We start from the raw sequence: 15,932 nt of genomic DNA on the forward strand, positions 1-15,932 counted from the left end.
AATGTGCTCTTATGGAAGATGATAAGAATGATGACGAAGCAGAAGGGATTATTGTTAATAACTAATCATAACTTTGACGATGGGATAAGGGTATTTTCACTATACGGGTTTAATTCTGAGAGGAATGATTAAGGGAGGATCAGGACCACATATAATGATGGAAAGGCTACGTTGTTTCTCAACCAATCTCAAATCATTGGACTTCAACTATCTCAAAGTTTGGACTTTTACGGATTCTTTGATTTGGACGCCATTTACATCATGGCTTCTCCAATCGCAACTTCGACACTGCGTACCCATTAATCTGTGCGTCAAGGCTTGAAGAGACTGTGCAGTCAACCCGTCTCCATTGGCCGAGCCCGATTAAGCGGACGCCGCAGTCACCTCCACCAACGGTATCGCCAATGGCTGAGAATTACGACGCAGCAGGTTGCAAACCAACATATGTGAGTAAACTTGCTGTTTCATCTCAAAGACAATACACACGTACAGTTACAAACATTTCGTTGCAAGGCCTAAGTAACCATAAGACGATTTTATAGCAAGGATGGGTGTGTTGCGTTACTACCAGGAAAATTAGGGCTTATTTTATCCGTCAAACAGTGGGGTGAATTAATGACGCATATTAAGAGAACCCTTTGCCTTCACGTTCAATACATGACAAACATCATTTACAACCTGAGAATGAAACTTATCACGCTTGAAAAACCTTTAAAAATGAAAGGCTTATCTAATTGGACGGGGAAGACATTCATCAGTCCTTGTGAGCACATACAATGCAGAGAGTTTGGTAAATGTTATCCGACAAAGAAAGGTATAAATATAACGTGGGAGCAGTGGATGTGGTTGGACGAAAAGCTCGCAGCGATGACTGCTGATTGTAGCTGTATTTAGTATTCATATGTTGTTCGTACTATGTTTCACGATGAAACTGAAGTGATCTGGGTACTGGATTCTGATGAGGAGGCAGAACTGGAGACCCCGATCGTCAATGCACGACAACCGGATATACAGGCACCCAAAGTTGCTAGGCATTTCAAGAGGCGAAACCGCAGATGTCATACAAAGAGGCTGTTGGATCAAGACATTGTCGTAGATGATGTCCAGAAAACGGCAACCGAACATGAAAAGACATTGCAACGGTTAGCAAAGAAAGTCTTTGGCACACTAAAACAAAAATGCGATGATTTGTGACAGTTGTAGTGTGGACCATCCGAGTCAAATTGAGCACGAATGGGGTCTCTTGGCCACTGACGATGAACGCCTCGATATGTTCCTGTAAGAAACTTGGACAATTAATTCATTTTTACGACCAAATATCAAATGTCTTGCGTGGATGTTAAATATGCCACCAAAGGAATTGTGGAAAATTTATCATTATGTGCATTAGGCATTACGCAAAATTTTTGACTTGTTAAGGTTAAGAAGAATAATGTTAAGAATAACTAATGTGTAATTTAACCAATAAATAATTAAGATGTCAGTTCAAATTAATGTAAAAGATTGTGTGTTAAGTAAAAGCTAAAGAAGTATTATGTAAGGCATATTTGTGTTTGAAATTTTAAATGTTAATTACAATTTATATACGACAGTTACAATTTTGTTCGTTTGTCATTTCTGTCTTACAAGTCTCTGTTCTTTTATTTTTCTTTGCCAGAAATATTAAGCTATACCATCCCATCCCTACCCTCACATGTTCCCCATTTCCCGTCCGATCCCCCTACAATACCAACCCTTAAGTACCAACACCTTGTTTAGCCATTTAAGATAATGGTATCATTATCATAGACAGTTTATCATTCACTGTCCGCTCCTCTCAAAACAAAGAACCTTGTCCTTCCTACCCCCCCCCCCTTACACGAGGACTACCCCCGACACCCTGTGAGCTATGGAGGGGTTAACTTTACTCAGAAGTCAAAAAAGAAGGGTGCATCAGCTTACCCTGGGTAGTAGCGATCAAAAATAAATCTGGTCATACCGTATTGAACGCTATAAAAACCATTGTTTCCTCGGGCAGGACGCCATTACAGATTCATATTGACAGAGGTGGGGAAATTGTAAATAAAAACGTTCAAAGATTTTTTAAATGCTCACGTGCCCTTACTGCGCGTTGCTTAAATAGTACATAACGCCCAAGGGAACACAACACGGTGTCGTACACCAATCCGCATTACATTCCCGTTAGATCCGGAAAGATAGAAAACATCCAAATAGATTTAAGGGATGATCTCATACAATTGATTCCATTCAACTCGGGCGTGTGATCGGGAAACTTCACTTCAAGCAGAGTAAATCTTCTCTTTCACCTAAACCAAACGTATCATATGAAGAATTTATTTGAAGACTACTACCTTCGGCAAGTAGAACGTGGACTTCCAGTGTTCACTGGCTACCACCATCGGTATTTGCAACGACAGCTCCGAAGATCTGGAGCGTACCTAATGTTTGAGGTCAAATTTAGACGTTGGTTTGAAGACGAGGACGAGGCTTACGAACTTGTAGAAGGTAGTGAAAAGTAAAGGCTCCGGCAAGATAAAAAAAAACACACACACACGATATTGATTATAGGTAAACGATGTAGGAGAGCTATATGGGGAATTAAATTAAAGCTCATGAAAAAGTTGGTATTTCGGTGGTTAGCAATAATGGCAGTATTTCTAGACATAGGTAAAGTTAAGCCGATCTATGTGAACTCAAGTTACGGAAATCTTTATAGGACCACTGCTTATGACGTTTGACCTCCACCAGAAAATAATAGGACTCTTAAACTAAAAAGATCACTTCCCTATAAAAAAAAAATATATATCAAATGAATCCAAGTATCCTTCTTGAGTTTGTGTTAAAAAACTAGGCCTGACAAACATATATAATACCCAAGCCATGATGACCATGTCAGTTTTTTTCTCCATAAAATAAAAACAACCAGCATAACGTTTTTTGAAAATTGTACTTTATATAGAATGAATGAAATCATTTTAAATGCCTCAGGTCCACAGCAAAAACAGAACACCAGTCGTCCAGCTCAGAGGAGCAAAAAACTTAAGAAGGATGACGGCAGAAAAGCTGCACCCGCCAAGCATATTGAACCGGACATTAGGAACATGGCTATGATGGATCGGTTTTCAGGATTGATGGACGCCATCCAGCCAACTGGATACCCTATCCTTGGTTCAACTATTGCGATGAATTCCGGCAGGTACGTGGTCGGTGTGAACGGCTCGATCCTTACATACTTACATTCATTTCTCGAAACAACTAAAAACTGTTGATGACCCATTTTTCTCCCTTTCACTTTTCGGGAAAATCGTTTCAATTTTTAGGCAAATCGTAAACTGTCTCCCCCCTAAAAAAAAGAAAGAAAAACAAACAACTTAGGCTTACATGATATTGATTATAGCTAAACGAAGAAGGAAAGCTATATCGGGAATTAAAATAAAAACAACCAACATAACGTCTTTTAAAAATTGTACTTTTTATTGAATGAATGAAACCATTTCAAATGCCTCAGCTCCACAGCCAAAAGAGAACACGAGTCTTCCAGCTCAGAGGAGCAAAAAAACTGAACAAAGATGACGTCAGAAAAGCTGCACCAGCCAAACACATTGAACCTGACATAAGAAACATGGCTATGATGACTGGGTTCTCAGGGTTGATGGATGCCATCCATCCACATTGCAACCATCCAGCCAACTGGATTCCCTTTCCTCGGTGCTTGCCGAAAGCAGAGAGGAACTAGAAGGACTGGAGACTAAGTCGGAAAAGATAACAAGGTTGGAGGATCAGGTTGAAGATGAAATATCAAAAGTCTTGGAGCTGCAGTTAAAGCTGATTGAGAAGGGTATGTGTTTATGAACCTATCACTGGTATTTCTTTTCTGTTTCAACCCCAATTATCAGATGCAGAGGAAATACCAGATGATGTGAAGTACCACATATCTTCATTGATGAGCAAGTTTCAGAGTCAAGGTGCCAGCAAAACATCATTTGGAAGACTAAGCAGATCAAACATTGTTGTTAATTGTTACCATCCCAGTGTTAATGATGCAGATCTTCTTCCCACATCTCCACTGCAATGCCTACTCCCACTGACGCCACCAAATTTGCAGACGGAACAATCTACTTCACAACCAGTACCACCACCAATAATATCAGCAAAATCACAATCACCTTACTTTGGACTTCATTACCATTCTATTCTCATTACCATAGTATTATCTAAATTGTAAAGCTTGTGTTCAATTTAATTTTCAGCCACTAATAGTCGACCCAGAAAACAATGGTCGATTTGCAAGTGTCAAAGTTGACATATACAAATTGTATCAGCTGGAGCAGTACGCTGTTATCCCTGCCACCTGCTAAATGGTATAATGAAACTAGTGTTTTCTCAGTTGGAGCTGACGTCGTGTTCCGGTTTGGGACTGGGCGGAGTATCATTTGCATAACCAATGCCGGTATTTTCAACGAGAGCTCCGAAGATCTGGAGCGTACCTAATGTATGAGTTTGAGGTCCAATTATGACGCTGATTTGACAACGAAGCTTACAAATTTGAGTAACTTTTAGGGACTAAGCTTGGTGAAAAGTAAAGGCGTAGGCACGTCATGTGTGGGGTTCATGATTCTGTGAACGTATGCCCTCACCAAATCCAAAAGAACATAACCATGGATTATTTCAGAGAATCTTTTGCAGCAGAAGTAGCCAGGATATCGAGAATAACAGCTCTGGATACTTTCTTACACCGACACAGTGAAAGAGTGGATCTGACGATCAAAGCTCTCTACATCGGGGGATAGTGTCAGGAGGGGGACGACAGCGGGAATGATACCGACGACGCTGGTGTCTTCAAAATGCTGGTGTAATCGGACGGGCGTGTTTACGCAAATAATCAACTGAATAGGAAGAGGGAGATGCCCCTGCAGGTACTGGACGACTGGGCGGAGTATCATTTGCATAACCAATGCCGGTATTTTCAACGACAACTCCGAAAGTCTGGGGCGTACCTAATGTATGAGTTTAAGGTCAAATTAAGACGTTGGTTTGACGACGACGACGAGAGAGAGAGAGAATCTTATCTAATATTGCATATTTAAAATCATCTACATATTCATGAAATCTTTGAATGCAATTGGCATGTAACACAAGTTTACAAAATGACACCGAGAGAGAAGGAACAACATGGAAAAGTGAACACTGGTAGACATGCACACTCACAAATACCAACACACAATGAAACAGACACAAATACATCCAGTAGAAAGAGCTGAGCCCGACACAGAAAACAATGTAAACCAAGGAAAACCAATAAAAGCGAAGCCCACTACGTGGTTGCCACACCTTGAGCTGAGTGAAGCTGAATGTTAATACTACTGGAAAGGAAGTGGTTGAACGATTTGGTCATCAATGCACGGCAGGGCAGAACATATTTAAGGACGCTTCTGGGGTTGGAGGGTTGCAAAATACGTTCCTAATGCAATGTTCTGGGTTTGTGGCAGAATCCTGTGAATTTGTCTAGGTATTGAACTTGATATCCCATTGGATAGTTCTCAGCAACATCGGCATGACAGGCCCAAATGTACGTATTTTTCATAGTAAGGTGCCTAATTGACTATCGTACCCACTGGGTATCGTGAAAGCTGCCGTCTGTCTCTTGCAGATAAAAGATGACCATGACAGAAATGTGGTTCTCCTTGTGAGGATTTTGCCCTTGCTGCTTCACTTTGCACAGGACAAGATCCCACTAAACTTCATTATTATGAGGACGTCATCTGGCAGGGTGTTTTTGAAAACCTTTTCAATAGGCAAATTACACCTTTTGGTATAAAATCTACCCACGCACCGGGTTGTGACTAAAAGGATATACTGCACTTGCAGAAGGCCAGATGGGGAGAAAATGGCACATTGTGTAGAGTGTGAAGATTGGTTCGTAAAAGAGAATACCACACACACACATTCCCGAAGCAGCTGAGAAGTTAGCAGTAGTAGAAAGATTGCATTAAAGGATTTGATTTGACTTATTTCTCTCTTCGACACTCGTACATGATATGGCTCATACAAAAGGCGGTCAACATAGTAATACTTATGATATGAACTACAGAAAAGTTGTTAGCACCAGTGAAAAGGGTAATTAACGTCAAGTTGAACTTCGACATTCTTGATGACACGGACAAAGGACACTCCACGTGATAGTTTCAATTTGAATTTCACTCTGCAGTAACTTAACAGTCTGTTTCATTCCTTGTTCAATGTCGAACGAAGCTTTAAAAGGTGACTTTTTGCGATTGATGCTTATATCTGTAATTGGGAGCGATGGGTGGTGTAAGCATGGGAATGATGCCTGTAAATATATGGTATTGCTGTGAACCAGCTCCATGCCGGATCTTCAAATTTGGTATGGATACCGTGGTAAATATATATATATATATATATATAATTTCCCAAATCCAAAGTCAGGTAAATTTGACAACAGAGGCCAAATTATCTTGCTTGTTTTTGTGGTCAGTGGTCCAAAGCAGTCCTAGTATGAAAACCTCTTTGCGAGAAAACTAAACATGAAGAGTGGTTTTTAAATGGCATATTTCTTGCATGCCTTATTCGTAGATGAAAGCTCCAATTACTGTCTCTAAAACCAAGTTTCGAAGATAACTAACTTTTGTAGCACTGCTCGTGTTAGGGTATGAGTGAGACGACTAGTAAACGCCCGATCCAAAGGAAGGAAGTTCGAACTGTCATATTGGTATGTATAAGTGTGTGTGCTTTTTACGTGCTAAGAAAACGGACACGGTCCAAAGGTCAACAGAACTAAAAACAATCCCAGTCTGTAAAATAACAACCATGTATGACCATGTATGAGTACCACATTTAGTACAAGAAGCCCATTGTTTTGGTTGATATCAAAGTTCATTCGTGGTCACAACCAGCCTTGTTGGAGGTCAATTGTCAATCTGGAATCAACATTTTGTGAACCTTGCTAACTTGATATCTTAAGAATAAAAGTTTGGACAGACCTCGAGCTTGGTATGTGCTACATTGAGTAAATGTAACCTAGAATGTCTTTGGTAGAGATCATGGTTATAGTGGTTCAGCATGATGGGCGGTAAGTTTCCGCTTCAGCCCTCAGCTGTCGACTATATTACTTAACTGAAGTATGCTGTTCATATAACGATGCAGTTTTGCTTTCTTCTTTTTATCGAAATGTGTTATGTAGATTGTCAGTGCTGAGGATATGAATAATTGCTCTAATGTTAAATTGCTTAGGACATCATCACAGGTTAAATTACGAAAATTGCAAAATCTTGTCCAAAGCAAATCTGAAACTATCCACTAATAACCAAGCAATGTGATTGCGGTGTAATTTTTAATGGTTTCATGTAAATTGGATATGAACTTAATTTCCGAAGCCGTATGATGTTATACTTAAATATAATTAAATATAGAGTAAAGCTAGCAATAACAACTTGCTTCACCAGCAGGCACCAATGAGTCGGGCGACTCCGGTGATACCCTCCAGCGTTTGGATGTCGTTTATCATGTGATGCAAACACCAGCACATGATTTACGGGGGGACCTGCAGCTAAGCATTGTTAAAATTGTGTTAGTCATTTTACCTACAGACTTTTCATCTGTTTCACATAAAATATTATGCAGTAGCAACAAAGATGTATTAATTGAGGTTAAGAGATGTAGCTGCATTTTTCAAACGACATTCACTGAGACAATACCTACGCAGGTACTCGTTAAGCTTAGCTTTAAATTGCATGGTTTCGATAGCTTTCATTCGGATTACTTTTTGAAATTCATTTTACGGAACTTTGATTCTTTTATTCTTCGTGCAGATTATTTGAACACAATGGCTAAGAGACTCTACACAGCTGGACTGCGCCGAGGTGTTAAATTTGTTTAAGGAATTTATAATTTTTGCTTTTTAACATGACCTATGCCAGCTAATTATCTAAACTTGGTAAGTTAAATATTAATCTATTTTTACTTCCCTTAAATTGGTGACCCCGACCACGTCATGGCGATCGCTTGTATTTTCGTTGGGATTTGTTTTGCCAGTTTATCTATTCCCTTCAAATGTCTACGAATGGTCACGTAGAAAGAGCCGAAAATCAATGGCAACTGTTAACATTAAACTCCCATCATATTGGCCAACGGATCCTCTGTTGTGGTTTGCACAAGCAGAGGCTCTGAAAGACACGTTAATAAAGCGTACCGCCGTCTCAGAGCAACAACGCCTACAGCAACTCATGAACGAGGTCACGTTAGGTGCAACAAAACCGTCCCAATTATTGCGACATATGCAACAATTATTAGGGGTTAGGAAGCTCGAGGAATCTATCCTCATACAACTCGTCCTCGCTTCTAGCAGCGATGACGTCAAGCTAGAACAGCTCGCTTAGTCGGCTGACAAAGCTGTAGCAACCACTACACCGGAGGTCTCTAACATACAACGTTTAGAACAACAGGTTGAGCGTCTGTCGAAGCAGCTTGATGACCTGTCAATGCAGCAAAGCCGAAGTCTGTCTAGTTCACGCAAGCGCGTGGATTCCCCCGCAGCCAGCGGGAAATGCTGGTGCCATCGCACGTGTGGCGACAAATCACACAAATGCCGTCAGCCGTGCTTGGAAAATACCTTTTACCACAGAGCCCGAGACGAGTTGGAAGGCTTTTAATATAAGGAAACTATCTGCATCAAGTAAAATAAAACTGAAGAGTGTAGTGTCTTCATACTCTTTTTTGGCCTCCATTTTTATGTACTGGTTTGTAATAATTGTTGCTAATGCTACACAGCCCAGCCAAGAAGGTTGAGATGAAATGTTGGAGGAACAGTAAATAAGTTAAGCAGTAACCACTTTTGAACGCACTGTTTCACCAAAATGGGCTATGAACTCACAACTGCTCTGTCCAGTTGGTTACCAGGAACCTTTCTCACGCTTTTTTATCCTTCTCATTTCGCTTGTTTCCTGATAATATTTTGCAATTTAAAGAGGAATAAAATGAAAATTCACTAATTTCAAAACAATTCATGTATTGAAATCATGGGCATACTTTCTATTATTCCATACAGATTCATATAACAAGGCAGGCTGAAGATGAGTCAGACCTACAGACTGAAGATGAGGAAGTAACCATACAACGTTATATTGTTGAAAGCTCAAGTGATGAGGACTTTCCTGCCTCACCAAAGCGACCGAGACCACCATCATTTCCATCAAGTTTAACACAAGTTACTCAGTTTGCTCGATCTCCTGCCCCACCACACTCTCCAACCTCATCAGGCTTCCCAAACACAACTTCACAACAGTGGACAATAGTGTGGCGTCTTCTTTCCAGTTCCCTGGAAATGTTCTTTTAGTCGAATTGAAACCCAACTAAGCATGTATTGATGCTGTGAAAATATGGAAAAATAACAATTTCTTAAAACTAAATGAAGATAAACAGAACTAATTGTTTTCAAGAGCCATTCCGACCGAATATTATCTGTGGACAACATCTTTCCGAATTGGGTAATAACGATATACATCCAACCTCCCCAATAAACGTAATCTTGGCGCTTACTTTGACACCCATCTTACTATGGTCCATCAACTTGGCTGCATTTGCAAATTATCTTTTTATCACCTGCGGCAGGTTGGTCAAGTAAGAAAATATCTAGATAGAGAATCATATGAAAAACTTGTCCATGCTACCATTTCTAGTAGGCTTCATTATTCAAACTCTTTTATATGGAGCAACCTTGTCACAACTAGCAAGATTGCAAACGATTGAGAATACAGCTGCTTTAATTGTTACTGGATTACCTAGATTTAACAGCATCAACCCTACACTTATCGATCTACACTGGCTTCCAGTTAACGCTTGGATTGACTATATTACACCCGAATATCTTCACGACCTTATCCAGAGCGAACAACGGATAGACATGCTTTTTACGTGCAAAGAAAAAACGGACACGGACCAAAGGTCAACAAAACCAAAAACAATTCCAGTCTGTTTAACAACCACCATAAACCCAACTGAAAACCCACAAACAGAAATCTCTCAGTCACCCACAAATGCATTCAATGCAGCGTTCAACGCGACATGAAATGGACACGGACCCAAAGGCCAACAGAACCAAAACAATAACGCTACACAAACCAGCCCCAAAAAGCCAACTCCAAACAGACCCCCCTCCAACCCATATTATGTAACGACCACACAACCCCCCCCCCCCCACACACCTGAAAAATAACCCACTCCAAAACTTCATCCGGGGTACGCCGTCCTGATGGTAGACAACAGGCCTGCGCATTACCTGCGAAGTTTTCCCAATATGGGTCTTTTCAGGCCCCTGGCAGTGTTCCCCCTTTTCTTACGAGGGAGCAGAGTTCTTAGCTTCTCGTCATTGATCGAGTGGACCTCCCTGTTAGGAACAGGAGGTCCACTAGCAACCATCGTGTCCGGTATAACGGAAGCGGCTGCGGGTAGGGTGGAAGGGCCACTCGAGTCAATGAGATCAGTGGCCTGTTTCGTCTCATCAAACCAATCGGAGGACTCCTTAGCCACAACTAATAAGGCTGTAGTGCAGTCCTCCATTGGCGAGTCAGATTTTGGGCCACTCAATGTCTCTTGGGCCGGTTGACTCGGGGTCAACTAGTATCAACGATAGCGGGCGAAGCTACCGGTAAACCGGGAACAAGCGGAATCCTACGCCGCATGCCACTCCGTTAGTACCATCTCCGCCGTTTTGTCCTGCTCTGCCTCAGTGGGCAGGCTGGCAGTCTCGATCAGGGGAGAGGTCGGACACGAAAGGGGGAACAAAGCCTCCACCGGGGCGCTAGTGTCGGACACTGGGGCGATGACAGGAGCATCAGGTGGTACGGTGTCAGAGGCCGGGACGGGGACCGCTTCAAACACGCCCGTAGCCACTCTCGCGGCGTATGAGCGGTCTGGGCATAGACGGGCCAGATGGCCCGTTTTCCCACACGAGTTACACACGATATCCCCTTTACACTCGGCCAGGGTATGCCCAACCTGTAAACAGCGGCTACACCGCTTGTTCGGGCACAACCTGGCCTCATGCCCTTCCAGCCCACACCTCCAACAGTGCGAGGCTGGCCCGGATATGCAGTGTGGGCCCTGTGCCCATTAGCCCACAAGGTAGAGGGGATATCGGACTTGAGTTCGATTCTAACTCGTCTAGTCCCGGTCTTGACACCTTTACATTGAAGGAATTCCGGCTCCTCGTAGCCGGTCACTTTCCCAAAACGCCCCAGTGTCCGCACAACAACCCCTCCAACACATGGACGCCTCGGACGCGGGCAGCCTCCGAGGTAAAACGAACATCAAAACAATTCATACCCCGGAGAGGTTTACGCTGAAGCGCGTCAACCTCTCCAGGGACTTTTAAACCAACAGAACGCAAAACTGAAAAAAACTTGTCCGGGGACGACCTTAGCCTCCCCCGAAAAACTCAACAATACGATTTTGCTGTCACGGCGAGCCGCCATGACAGCTAGGGGTGTGGCAAAGCCACGCACCTATACAAAAACCAAAACGAAAACAAACACTAACTGCAAACTAATGAAAGGCCAACGTAAAAACACAAAAAGGTGTGGTGAAGTAAAGTGGAGAGCAGCCGAAAACACGTCCGCACTCCACGAGAACTGAACTGAACTGTTTGCTGGGAACTCGTTCCCAATACCTCTATGAACGTTCTGTTCATGTGACACGCACGAGAACCTTTGGTGATCGCAGATTGATTCACTTGAACTATATTCTAACGTGCTATTAAAAGTTACTTATTTTCTAAATGCTACACAGAAGTTCCTGGAAGATAACTTCTTTGGAGAAAAAACTTAACAATAACACAGGAGCAAGGAAAAACTGATAAGAATTGTTTGTGTTTTTATTGCACGTTTAAACGAAACTAGTAGTTGAAGCGTTCTATAGTTTAAGTTTTAAAGACTAAATGTAACTTGCTGTAATTTCGTGCTCGATCAATTTCTGCTTTTTACGTGACCCGCCATGCGGGATACAAAACGTCACGGCCAAACGGCACTACCGAACCATCCCAATCTGGCAAACGAAACTCAGGTCAAGCGAGCCAAAAAAACATACGCCCGCCGACTTGCAAAGACAAAAACGCCCAACCCCCCCCCCCCCACTCAAACATTAAAAAAAACTACAAAAGGACGACCCGCACGCAGCGAAACGAAAAACCCCTCCCCAGCACACCAGCGTCTAAAAAAGGCAGCCCCAGATAAACGCCTTCAATTTGAAGGCGAATGTCAGACTTCACCGCCTCCAGGACTGGCAAATTTCCCCCTAAAAACCACATTACATCTATTCCGCCAAACATGTTTTTTTTTTACAATAGAGCAAACAAAAATGATGCGGTGCAACACTGCTACGGAACAAACTGGAGGGTCTACCCCATATGAAATAAAGCCCTGCCCTACCGACCAGTCTCCCGTAACACGGTCGTATGGAAAGCCATTTTAACATTTAATCGGGAATTTTAGATATCTGAAATTGTTTATTTCAAATATCTGAAATTGAATTCGAGATATCTTAAATAGATTTCGAGATATCTGAAATTGATTTTAAGATATCTGCAATTATTTGTAGATATCATAAATAAATTGGAGATAATTTAATTTGAGATATCTCAAATTATTTCGAGATATCTGAAATTCCTTATTAAATGTTAAAACGGCTTTCCATACGGTCGGTCCGGGTCTGGAACCACTCCCATGTGTTTACTGCAAAGCAACAATGCCAAAAAAGAGCGGTGCTTTTTACGTGACCCGTCATACGGGATACAAAACGTCACGGCCAAACGGCACTACCAAACCATCCCATTCTTACAAACGAACCTCAGGTCAAGCGAGCCAAAAAAGTACATATGCTCACCGACCTGCAGAGACAAAACGCCCAACCCCCCACTGAAATATTAAAAAACTACAAAAGGACGACCAGCACGCAGCGAAACAAAACACCCTTCCCCAGCACACCACCGTCCAAAAAAGGCAGCCCTAGATAAACGGCGAAAGTCAGACTTCACCGCCTCCAGGACTGCCTGCCAACTGGCAAATTTCCCCCTAAAAACAACATCACATCTATTCCTCCAAATAAGTTTTTTTTACAACAGAAGAAACATAAATAATACGCTGCGACACAGCAACGGAACAAACTGGAGGATCTAATCCATATAAAACAAAACCCTGTCCTACCGACCAGGAACGGTCTCCCGTTAAACGGTCGGTCCAGGACTGAAACCACTCCCACAAGTTCAAAACAATGGGGCAATGCCAAAAAACATGGGCAGTACTCTCTAAGCTGTCACAGCCGGTCCTCGGGCACAGTCCATCACCCAATCGCCAGTGATACCTTTTCAGATTGGTCACCAAGGCACCGTGTGCAATTCTCCATGCAAGATCACGGAGCCTGCAACCATTCAGTCTTGAATGCACCGAACGCCATACTTCGACAGGATGACGTCCCTGTACAAAAATTGCATTCAAGGCCCTATCCGGCAAGGAACTGAGAACGAGGGCCGGCCGTGACAGGTCAACAGGGGGTAACTCAATAAGAGCGGAGCAAATGACATGCACCACTCTGCTTGGTGTGCTACTATGCGGTTCTCTGTTGCTAAACAGCGCCGGAACCCATCGACGCAAGTGCAACCCGCCCCAAAAACGTACAAAATATGAACAAGGCAACCCTGGGTCAGTTACCGCTACAAACAATTGCTTAAATAACAAACAAGTTAACTTACTTCCCAGATGAACCACCCCTAGTCCCCCCTTCTCCAGTTTTTGGTACAATATCGCCCTCTTGACCAGCTCTGTACTCTCTAAGCTGTCACAGCCGGTCCTAGGGCACAGTCCATCACCCAATCGCCAATGATATCTTTTTAGGTTGGTCACCAAGGCACCGTGTGCAACTCTCCATGCGAGATCACGGAGCCTGCAACCATTCGTGCTTTTTACGTGCTTAGAAAAGCGGACACGGACCAAAGGTCAACAAAACCGAAAACAAACTCAGTCTGTTAAACAACAACTGAAACCCATCAATCTCTCACTAACGCAGCGTTTAACGTGACGCGAAAAGGACACGGACCCAAAGGCCTGCAACCATTCAGCCTTGAATGCAACGAACGCCATACTTCGGCAGAATGACGTTGCATTCAAGGCCTTATCCCGCAATGAACTGTGAACGAGGGCCGGCTGTGACAGGTCAAGAACAGGGGGCAACTCAATCAGAGCGGAGCAGATGACACGCACCACCCTGTTTGGAGTACTACTATGCGGTTCTCTGCATATGACTGGAAATTAAAAAAATCGAGAGGAATAGCAGTGGTACACTAGCAGTAGCAGTGCTATTGCCCTGGAGTGGCCTCATGATATTTTTTATAGAAAGCTTACTTCTTCCCAAGGCTTCGTATGAACGTTTTTTTTCCCAATCCAATTAGAATGTTTGTACCAATAATAACATTCGTGTCGCGACAACGAAGGAACATTATCAAATCAAAATTTTCAATTTTAACATACATGTATTACTCAGGCGAAAATCCCCTGTGACAGCAACTTGTTTTTGAGGATTTCAATGATGAATATTTCAACCTACATACTATTCTGCACTGCGAATAAAAACTTTCATCGAGTGTTCCCTCAGCGCTGTCGGTGCCGTGTCTACGCAAATTTTCCGTTGGTTCGACAACGCGGCGGCACAAAATATAGGTGTATTTTTATTCCGGTAAGTTCATTACTTTATAATTATTTCATCCATTTTATATTCCATAAATTAATGTTAAAGAACAGATGGTTATGTGGCATTTTCCGGTCTGACGTAACCTAACGTACCAAGTCACACAAGACTACAGTACTTATCACAGGCGATCGTAACGCTAGGTCCTATATGAAATTACCGTGTGATCTCTCTCGCATGCTCCCTGGGGTAATTGCGGTCATACAAATTTGATGTTGGGGATTCGATGTCAGCACTAATAGGCCTAGTCAGTATAGCCTATGCAGGTGATACAATCAGGTGGGTGAAATGTGGGGTTTGCTACATATGAACCAATTGATTGTTGAGTCAGTAACAGCTTTGTAAACATGATAATTGTTGGACCCCTTGATGAAGGTCTGATCAGTCTTGTACATATAGGCACACTTGATTGTGTACGTACCGGTAAGGTAGTATGTACGTATGACTTGTTACAGCAAGAGTTAGATGCAAGGCTTCAGATGGAAGAAAAAGAAAGACAGGATAGATTAGAAATGGAGGAACGAATTAAATTGAAAGAAATAGAAGCCAAAGTACAAATGGAAAAAGATAAATTAGAAAAACAAGGCTCATCAAGCTTCTCAGACAAATTTGATGCCACAAAGAATATTAGGTTAGTGCCAAAATTTCAAGAAACTGAAGTGGATAAATATTTCTTACATTTTGAGAAGATTGCCGAGAGTTTGAAATGGCCTAAAGAATCTTGGACATTGTTGCTCCAGTCAGTGTTCATCGGGAAAGCTAGAGAAATTTATTCTTCCCTGTCAATTGAACAATGTCATAATTATGATGTGGTTAAGAAAGCAGTTCTTAAGGCCTATGAGTTGGTGCCCGAAGCTTACCGGCAAAAGTTCCGAAGTGCAAAGAAAGAAACCAACCAAACTCATGTTGAGTTTGCAAGAGTACAAGAACAATGTTAGATAGGTGGCTTAGCTCTAAAAATGTGAACAATGAATACAAACAACTTAGGCAATTGGTTTTGGTTGAGAAATTCATGAGTTGTATCCATGCTGACATCAGGACTCACTTAGATGAGCGTGACATAAATAATTTAGAAGATGCAGCAACAATGGCAGATGATTACGCCCTCACGCATAAGTTGAGTACTAATAATACAGGTGGGCATAATAAGTTTAGTCAGTATCACAAGAATAATTATAATA

The sequence above is a fragment of the Apostichopus japonicus genome, chromosome 12, assembly GCF_037975245.1.
Source record: "Apostichopus japonicus isolate 1M-3 chromosome 12, ASM3797524v1, whole genome shotgun sequence".
Lineage (NCBI taxonomy): Eukaryota > Metazoa > Echinodermata > Holothuroidea > Aspidochirotida > Stichopodidae > Apostichopus > Apostichopus japonicus.